Here is a 10,821-nt window from a genome sequence, read left to right as displayed (position 1 = left end):
TACGCAACTAGATATATATCCCTTGAAGTTTGACAGCAGTAGGGGTGGCTAAAATTACTTTATAAGGACCCTTTCATCTTGGCAATTGTTGGTCTTTGGGGCACCCCCCTTTCCATGTTTTAAGAAGAACTTAGTCCCCAGGGTTTATTTGTGAAGGAACTGCTCCTTCCTCTGTATCTTTAGTGGGAGCTGACAGTGCCTTGTGAGCATAATCCTGGATTGCCTTCTGAACTTGTTCTAGATTAATAATATATCTCAGGGTCAGGTTCACTTCCTCGTCTGATAGAACATCAGTAGTAAGAAAAGGCCTCCCGTAGGTCATTTCAAATGGGCTAAGCTTCAGACCACTCCTGGGGGCTACACAGACCCTGAAGAGTACAATAGGAAGCAAGTTTGTCCAGGGTTCATGAGTTTCTTGGCAGACCTTTGCTAAGGTTTTCTTTATTTTTTAAAAAATATTTATTTATTTACTTATTTGTTTATTTATTTATTTGGCTGTGCTGGGTCTTAGTTGCTGCCTATGGGATCTTTGCTGTGGCATGCAGGATCTTTAGTTTTGCGGCATGTGGGAATCTCTTAGATGTGGCATGCGGGATCTAGTTCCCCAACCAGGGATTGAACCCAGGCCTGCTGCATTGGGAGCAAGGAGTCTCAACCACTGGACCACCAGGGAAATGCCACTAAAGTTTTCTTTAAAGTATTGTTCATTTTCTCTACCTTCCCTGAAGACTGAGGGTGCCGAGAAGTGGCTTGTAGTCTATCCCTAGGGCCGTTGTGAGCCCCTGTGTGATTTTGGCTATAAAAGAGGGCCCGTTATCACTCTGGAGGGACTTTGGAAATCCAAACTGAGGAATTATTTCTTTTAAAAGGGACTTACACACTTCCATGGCCTTTTCAGATCGGGTGGGAAAGGCTTCAACCCATCCTGTGAACGTATCAACAGACACCAGAAGGTATTTATATCCTGATCGTGAGGGCATTTGCGTGAAATCTAACTGCCAGTCTTCCCTCAGGCATGTCCCCCGGCATTGAATTGGCCTGAGTAACGAAGTGGGGAGTAGATAGGTCTGTGGGTTATTAGGGGCATATAAATTCCAGGCAAGCATTACTTGTTTTATTGTTCTTTTAAGCTCCTTCCCTGAAAAAGCCTTTTGCATCAAGTCCCATAGTGCACCCCTCCCATAGTGGGTGGCATCATGTAAGCTCTTAGTGAGTTTCCATTGTTGGGCCTCAGGGATTAGCACCCTATCCTTCTTTCTATACCAGCCTGTGCTTCCTTGCTCATAGCTCCATTTCTCAGAATTTTCTTGTTCCTGTGGGGAATAGTGGGGGAGCTAGGGAGTTCAGGGAGCCAATCACTAGGGCCATAACTTGTTCAGGTTCCTGCAATCGAGCTGTCTGTTTTGCAATTTGATCAGCTTTGCTGTTCCCTTGGCTAACAAAAGGCCCCTCCCTGTGGTGGCCCCTACAGTGGACTACTGCTACCTAGGTCGGGAGCTGCACTGTTTCTAAAAGAGTCAAAATCAAATCTTTATGTTTTAGGGGGGAACTTCTAGCGATTACCATTCCTCTTTCTTTCCAAATGGCAGCATAAGCATGGAACACATGGAACCCATACTTAAAGTCAGTAAAAATATTTAATTTCTTATCCTTCCCTAATTGCAAACTCTCGTTAAGGCAATTAGTTCAGCCTTTTGGGCTGATGTCTGGGGTGGCAGGGCCTTGGCTTCTATGACTTCATCTAGGCTAACTATGGCATACACCACCTTTCAGTTTACCATTTCTACAAAACTGCTCCCATCAGTAAACCATTCGACCTCAGGGCTGTCTAGAGGCTCATCTAGAAGATCAGACCTACTGGAGTAAGTTTGTTCTATGGTCTCTATACACTGATGCAATAAGTCTCCACTCTTGACCACTGGAAGCAGAGTTTATGGGTTTGGGGTTTGACACACCTTTAAGGTAATGTTGGGGGTGTCCATTAGGAGGGCCTGTTATTTTGTTAACCTTCCTCCAGTCAATCAATGTCCTTTGACTTCCAGCACAGATTGTACCTGATGAGAGGTTAACACATCTAAATGTTGTCCCAGGGTGAGCTTGGAAGACCCATTAACTAACAGGGCTGTGGCTGCTACTGCCCGCAGGCAGCTTGGCCATCCCAGGGCCACTGAGTCCAGTTGTTTGGAAAAGTAAGCCCCCTGTTCTCTGATCTGGTCCCAGCTTTTGGGTCAGGACTCCTAGTGCTATCCCTGACTTCTCGTGAATGTATAGGGTAAAGGGTTGGTCCAAAGTTGGAAGCTCCAGTGCTGGTGCTCTACTTAATTCAGTCCTTAGAGTCTCAAAGGCCCACTAGTGGTCCTTATTCCATTGAAGGGGTTCTCTTTCTTCTCCCTTTAGAGCCTCATATAGGGGTTTTGCTATAAGGCCATAATTTGGAATCCAGACACAACAGAACACAGCCATCCTGAGGAAGCCTCGAAGTTGCCTCTTTGCGGCTGGAGATGGTAATGCACTAATTGCTGTTTTTTGATCTATGGCCAGGGCTTGTGCCCCTGGGGTCAAAACAAATCCTAAATATTGAACCCACTGTTGTGAGATCTGAGCCTTTGTTGGAGAGACTTTATATCCCCTTTCTTCCAGAAAATTTAGGACCCTAATGGTATTTTGATCTGAATCTTGTTCGGTCTCACTACTTATCAATAAATCATCAACATATTGCAGCAGAGTTCCTTCTCAAGGCTCAGTTCCCTCAGTTCCCTTGCTAACGTGTTTCCAAAAGATGGGGGCTGTCCCAAATCGCTGAGGAAGCACTGTTCACGTATACTGGGTAGCTTCCAGGGTGTCAGGGTCCCTCCATTCAAAGGCAAAAAGGTATTGAGACTCAGGATGTAGAGGAATACAGAAAAGTGCATCTTTGAGGTCCAAAACAGAGAAATACTGGGTGCTCCCTGGCACTTGGGTGAGGAAGGTGTATGTGTTTGGCACCAATGGGTGAATAGGGATGAGTGCCTCATTCACTGCTTGTAAGTCTTGCACAAACCAAAACTCCCCATTAGGCTTCTGAATGGGGAGGATCGGGGTGTTGCAAGGGGATTGGCAGGGCCTAATGAGTCTGTGTTTTAGGAACTTGCTGAGCAGCAGTTGGATTCCCCTCAGGGCCTCAGGCTTTAAAAGATCTTTTCCAGGGGTATTTTTCCCCAGGCTTTAACTTTATGTTTATTGGGGGAACAGGTTTTGCCCTTCCTGGCACTGAGGTATCCCAAACTGCAGGATCTACTTGTTCCCTAATTTCTTGGGGAATGTCTTGGGGAATATTTTGATGACCAGCAGGTGGGTCATCTGGGGCTACTAACAGATGCATTCTCTGCTTGAATTCTCTACCTCCTAAGAATATACTAGCTCTTAACTTATTTAGCAAATCTCTTCTGAGGAGGAGGACAGGGCATTCTGGCATATACAAAAAGGAGTGAATAATAATAATGGGCCTGACTCTGTGGGCAAGGGGAGATGTAAATCACCTTACCTTTGGCTGTCTATCAACTGCTGTCACAGTACAGTCTCTGTTGGAGAGGGGGGCAGCTGGCCAAGTCAGAACAGAGCAGGTGGCTCCAGTGTCTACAAGAAATTCAGTTCTCCTACCTGCCACATCGAGGTTGACCCGAGGCTCTGCTGGAGTGATGAGGATGGATCGAGTGGGATCTGGAGCTGGGAAGGCACTCAGGCCCCATCAGTTGGTGTGCAGGAATCTCTCATTGGAGAGAATTGTAAGGACCTGGGGCCAGTCAAGGTTGCCCCTTGGGTGTCTCACAGGAAAGCGCTCAGGACATTCCCCCTTCCAGTGCCCCGCCTTCCAACAAAAGGCATACTTGTTCGAGCCCAGGCAGCTTCTTGGCAGTCTGTCCAGGCTTCTTGGCCCTCCAGCGTCCCTTCGAGATGGTGGGTGGATCAGAGCAGCCAAAAGTTGTGTTTTCTTTTTTAGCCTCTTATCCTTATTGGACTCCTCCATTAAGTCGCGGTTGTTATAGACCTTGAAAGCCTCCTCTACCAAGGTTGACAGTGGGGTTTGGGGCCCAGACTCAAGCTTTTGTAATTTTCTCCTGATAATCAGGAGTAGCCTGGGTGATAAAATTCATGGCCAATAGTGTCCTCCCTTCTGCGGACTCAGGGTCTATACTGGTGTACTTCCTGAATGCCTCTGTCACTCGGCTCAGGAAGACTGTTGGGTTTTCATCTTTTTCCTTTGCAACTTCTCAGACCTTATCATAATTTACAGGCTTCACCATACACCTTTTCAGTCCTTCTGATAGACAAGTCATATAATGTCTCATCCTAGCCTGACCTACCTGATCTTCATAGTCCCAGTGTGGGTCATGTTCTGGGACTGGATCCCCACCCACCTGAAAAATTTGGCGGTGTGGCTTGGTGGCCAATAGGCCATCTGAGTGTTACCTGGCCTTTCTCAGTATACGCTCCCTTTCATCTGGGGTGCAACAGTAGGCCAGCATAACCATGATGTCCTGCCAGGTGAGAGAGAATGTCAACCCCAGCCTGATAAATTCGTCCCTAAACTTGTCAGGGTCCTCTGAGAACCTGTCAAAATTCTCCTTACAAATTCCTAAGTCTCTCATTGAGAAGGGGACATGCACTCCAGTAGTGCTTCAGTTTCCATCAGCTGATTCCTGAAGGGGTAAAGGCCTTGTGGGGCAGAGGTGGGGGCTAACTTTGAACCTGATCCTGGGCGACAGGAAGTTCCACTACGAGTTACCCTGGAGGGACTAGTCTCTCCCTCCTGGGGCGACGGAGGATATAAAGGGACATAAGGAGGCAGAGATTGGGATTGGTCAGAGGGACCCGGAGAAGTAGGTGGCTCCGGAGGAGTAGGTGGCTCCGGGGAAGCAGGTGAAGCTTGGTTTCCCCCCTGAGAGTCGGAGAAAGCTAGAAGGGGATCATTTAAAATGTCGGGAGTGTTTCTGATTCCCCAGGCTTTTGATTACAGGAGACCCATAGAGCGGGGTTTTGGTAAAGGACCATGAAGGTTTATTTTGGGGGGTGGGGGCAGCCCCATGTGGTTTGTGGGATTTTAGTTCCCCGACCAGGGATCGAACACATGCCCTCAGCAGTGACAGCTCAGAATTCTAACCACTGGACCGCCAGGGAATTCTCAGGACCATGAAGGCTTGAACATAGGGAGCCTCAGTCCATTTTCCTGTCCTGCAACAGCAGAGATCCAATTGCAACACGGTATTATAGAGACCCATTTTCAGACCATTTTTCTCCATTCCCCGACTTATACAAGGGCCAGGCAATGTTACAATAGAGTTTAAACGTTTCCCTTTTCAGCCCGTCTATTTTGAAAGTTTCCAATTTTTAAGGATACTCTCCAGAGGTGTTTCTTCTGGCTTAGAAGAGGATCATCCCATGTTGAATAACATGCAACCGAGAAAAAGTGCTCCTAGAAATGAAGTCCAGTGTCCCAGAGACATTTACCAGGAGGCTTTTGTCCTATAATGTTTCCCTATGCTGGGGGTATTCCTCGAGTTTAAGCATCTATAAAACCTAGGATGTGGGCAGCTTGGAAGTGGCCACCCAATAGGTGATCTGTAACAAGGTATGGGCTGCCAAGGCCTTGAGTGAAAGGGGTCCTAGAGGTGCAAAAAAGGAACTCCTGGAGGAATTGGAGTTGGGTGCAATGGAAAATGCCATTGGGGTCAGGACCTAAGGGCCTACGTTGGGAGTATTCCCACAGGGGATTTTTTTTGGACATAGAATAAGGTGAGAGACTAGACAGCAGAAAAACCTAAAACCCTTTCCCCTCTCTGTTTGACAGCTATGATAAAACTGGGGAGAGCCTGATGATTCCATCTGACACAGGCAACAATGAGTTTAGACAATGTTTCCCATGTAATTTAACACACCAAATGAACCCAATTAGTTTAGGATCTCTCTTTGGGAGGCTCCAGGGGCCCCATGAAGCATCCCAAAGTTAACTGGAAGTCAAAAGAATTTCAATTAGAATTTGATATTTGGGAAATCTGTCAAAAATTTCCAAAAGTTTTAAACCATCCAGTCAAATAGAATCATAGGCTGCTGTGAAACAATTATTCCTTGAGCTAAGGTGAAAAAAAAAGGATTCCAAAAGTAAATGCAGATCACTTAAAGGCACAGAAACTCACACAATCTGTTATCAAAAGGAGCATTCGAGGAAATCTTTGTTCTCTTATGAGAGAAAGAAACCAAATCCAGTCTTATATCAGCCTACTCTTGATAAAATCCGGTTACCTAATTAAATTTAATCCAACCTTAGAAAATTCCAACCACATAAAAAATTCTCTTCTCAGTGTTCCTTTTCTGCAAATCTTCTGTAACTTTGTGTAGCCATATTTTGTCCCTTCTTTTTTCCATTCAAAAATAACCAGCTGTAGGACAAAATCACATTTTTCCGTTTAACGAAATACATTTCCATTCCACATATCTTCTTTTCTGAAAGCACACATCCTACCTTCCTTATGTCACAATGAAATGTCTTTTACATTAGCATTCCCTGATTGGAATATCCCATAAACTCTTGGGAAGATCCCATGTATCTTCCCAAAGCACAATTTCTTTCCTTAATGTGATGTAAGATATGTGTCTAATAAACCCAAACATCCTTACTTTCGCTCTCACAAGAAAACAAAAGTAGGTAAATTTAGACCTGTTTAGCAATTGATGTTCCAATATTTCATCTTATTTGAAACGGCCTGGATACTCAATGGATTCCCATCCTTTAACTTAATTTAGTTTCAAGTTACCAAAATTTGGAGGGACTGTTCTAGATGGACATTTTGAAAACATGATTATTCCCATTGAGTTTACTAAAAAGCTCTTATCCAGTTATATTTACTTAAAAGTTTAATCATATCAGGTTATTTTCCTTGCTAACAGATTTTATCACAGAAACAATATGCACTTATTGACTTCCAGTAACCCTAGGTACGATAGAAGTATTATACTTAATGTTGATAACACAGACAGGTCTCTATTAATTAAACCCACAAGCTTAAGCCACACAAGTTAATTTTTACAAAATCAGAGATCTCTTAGCTTTCCTGCTTGAATTTAAAAAGGTCTCTTTTTTTCCCTCAGTCTGGGGACTACAGATGGATCAGGGAGTCCCTGAGAGTCCAGGCAGAATAGTTACATTGCAAAGGCAGAGGAGAGAGGTGCAAGCCCTTCTCTTCTTTTTTTGTTCTTTAAAATCCCACTAAGTAACCCAAGGCTGGAGTCGAGTCTCAGACAATGTGGGATCCATTTGTATTTCAGGGTTTAAGAGCTTCACCATGCCCACAATGTTAGCAGAGACTTGTAGGAGCAGTTGGACAGACAAAACTCATAAAACAAAGATACCAATGACAATAACTTAGACACAAACAAGAAGTTTTCAGGATAAAGGGGATGGGAGTGCAGGTATAAGGACCAAGGGAGAGGTAAAGGGAGGAGGGACAGAAAAGACTGTAAAAGAGAAAGAGAAAGAGAGAGATTGCCATTTCAACCTGACCCTGCAGTTGTCTCTTCAGGCACCAACCTGCAAGCTTTCAGAAAGGGCCATTGAAGGAGGGTGCACCCCGTCCACTGCCCACCGGGGTGATCGAGCCTGGAAACCAGACAGTTGTATTTCATCTGTAGGAACCTAACCCACAGGTGGGACTCTCACCCATGCATACACCAGTTTATAGAAATCTGCTGTAGCACTGCAGCAAAGGGTCCCAGGTCCCAGCCTGTCTCAAAAGTGGGGGGAAAGATAAGAGACATACAGAAAACAAATACCAAAGTGGAAAATGTAATTCCAACCATATCAATAATCACATTGAATGTGAATAGATGAAACAAAGTTAAAGACAAAGATTGATAGACCATATTTGAAAAGCAAGGTCCTTAAAATATAGTCTCTAAGAAGTGGAGGAAAGAAAGGTGGGAAGGAAAGAAGGGAAAAGAAATAAAAGAAGGTAGGAGAGAAAGAAGAAATTAAAGGCACCCAACTTTAAATGGCAGAATTAGAACTTTTATTACACAGGACATGATCCTATGTGTTAGAAAACACCAATGATCCCACCAAAACAAAATACAACAAAACAAAACAGACTAGAATGAATAAACAAGTTTAAGAAGGTCACAGGAAACATTTCTTATAAAAATAAATTTCATTTCTATATACTGAGTATAAAAATATGAAAAGGAAATTAACAAAATGATTTCATTCACAGTAGCATGGAAAAGAATAAAATACTTAGAAATAAATTTAATAAAGAGCTGCAAGATCTGTACACTGAAAACTACAAAACATTGCTGAGAGAAATTAAAGATCGATATAAACAGAAACATTTCTTGTTCATAGATCAGGAGACTTCATATTATCAAGAAAGCAATTCTCGGACTTCCCTGGTGGTGCAGTGGTTAAGAATCCTCCTGCCAATGCAGGGGACACAGGTTCGAGCTCTGGTCCAGGAACATCCCACATGTCCCGGAGCAACTAAGCCCATGAGGCACAACTACAAGCCAGCGCTCTAAAGACGGTGAGCCACAGCTACTGAGCCGTGTGCCACAACTACTAAAGCCCACGTGCCTAGAGCCCATGCTCCACAACAAGAGAAGCCACCACAATGAGAAGCCTGTACGTTGCAACCAAGAGTAGCCCCCACTCACCACAACTAGAGAAAGCCCACACGCAGCAACGAAGACACAAAGCAACCAAAATTAGATAAATAAATAAATAAATAAATAAATAAATAAATAAATAAATAAATAAATTTTTAAGTAAAAAAAAGAAAGCAATTCTCCTCAAATTGATCTATAAATTCAATGCAGTCCCTGTGAATATTCTAGCAGGCTCTTTTTGTGTAGAATTTGACAGCTGATCCTAAAATTCATATGGAAAGGCAAAAGATGCAGAATAGCCTAAACAGTTTGGCAAAAGAATAAAGCTGGAGAACTTTCACCACCTGACGTCAAATTTTACTATAATACGTATTAATCTAGACAGTGGGTTTCAGGCACAAGGAAAGGAATACAGTTCAATGGCACAGAATTAAGAGTCCAGAAATAAAACAATTTTTATTATGAATTGATTTTCAACAGAGGTCCCAAGACAATTCAATACAAGAAAGACTAACCTTTCTTTTTTTAACCAAGGAAAGGTGCAGGGATAAATGGATATCCACAGGAAAAACCCAAAGCAAAGAAACAGAAACTTACATCACACTAGACAAAAATGAACTAAAACTTGATCACAGATCCACATGTAAGAAACAACCCCTAACATTTCTCAAAGAAAACATAGAAGAAACTCTTCATGATCTATTAGATATAACATCAAAAACATGATCCATACAAGAAAAGATTAGTAAATTAGACTTCATCAAAATTAAAAACTTTTGCTCTTTGAGCACCACTGTTGAAAGAATGAATAAACAAGCTACAGACTTGGAGAAAATCTTGCAAATCACATATCTGATAAAGAACGGGATCTTGCCGTTTGCAACAACATGGATGGACCATGAGGGTATTATGTTAAGTGAAGTACGTCAGACAAAGGCAAGTACTGTATGATTACACTTATATATGCAATCTAAAAAATAAAACAAATGAAGAAACCTAACAAAACAGAGACAGAGTTATAGATACAGAGAACAAACAGGTGCTTGCCAGACGGGAGAGTGTTGGGGGAAAGAAAGCAACAGGTGAGGGAGATGAAGAGGTACAAAATTTCAGTTGCAAAATAAATGAGTATGAAATGTACACTGTGGGGAATATAGTCAATAATTATGTGATACATTTGTATGGTGACATATCATAACTATACTTATCATTTTGAAATGTACAGAAATAACCAATCACTATGTTGTGTAACAGGAACTAACATAGCATTTCATTGTACATCAATTCTACTTCAAAAACAAACAAATTCATAGGAAAGGAGATCGGATTTGTGGTTACCAGAGGCCGGAGATTGGGGGAGGGAGAACTGGTTAGCTGCAGTCAAAGGTACAAACTCCCAGTTATGCGATAAATAAGTACTAGGGATGTAATGGACAACATGATAAATATAATTAACACTGCCGTATGTTATACATGACAGTTGATAGAGTAAATCCTAAGAGTTCTCATCACAAGGAAAAATTTTTTTTTCCATTTCTTTAATTTTGTATCTATGTGGGATGATGGATGTTCACTAACTTTATTCTGATGATCATTTCATGATGCATGGAAGTCAAATCATTATGCTATACACCTTAAGCTTAAAAAAATTTAAAAAAAGAAAGAATGGACCTCAGTTAATATAATGTCTCAATATTGGCTCACTAGTTGTGATAAATGTGCCATAGTAATATAAGATCTTAATATTAGGGGAAAGTGGGTGAGGGGGACCTTGGAACTCCTTGTACTGTCTTTGCAACTTTTTCATAAATCTAAAACAAAAAGTTTATTTAAATATAAATAAATAAATAAATTTTTAAAAATGTACAGAAAATCATTGAATTGTCCCTTGTATAGTAATAAGTGAACTTCATGGTATATAAATTATATCTTAGTAGAGTTGTTTAAAAGGTTATGAAGAAGGTCAGGGTGGGCTGAGGGCTGGGCTGAGGCGGGGTCAGGGCAAGGTCAGGCAGGGCCAGGCTGGGGTCAGGCGGGAGTCAGCAACCCTGGCAATGGGCACGGAGGCGTGGATCGCCCAAGGCCGAGGCCAGCCTGTGGCCCTTCTCTGGCTGCTGCTGCTGCCCGTGGCCACCCTGGAGCTGCGAGGGTCCCCGGCCACGGCCACGGCCGCCCCCGGCTGGGCTC

The sequence above is a fragment of the Balaenoptera borealis genome, assembly GCF_965194805.1.
Source record: "Balaenoptera borealis genome assembly, chromosome: 8".
Lineage (NCBI taxonomy): Eukaryota > Metazoa > Chordata > Mammalia > Artiodactyla > Balaenopteridae > Balaenoptera > Balaenoptera borealis.
This window is presented reverse-complemented; position numbering follows the sequence as displayed.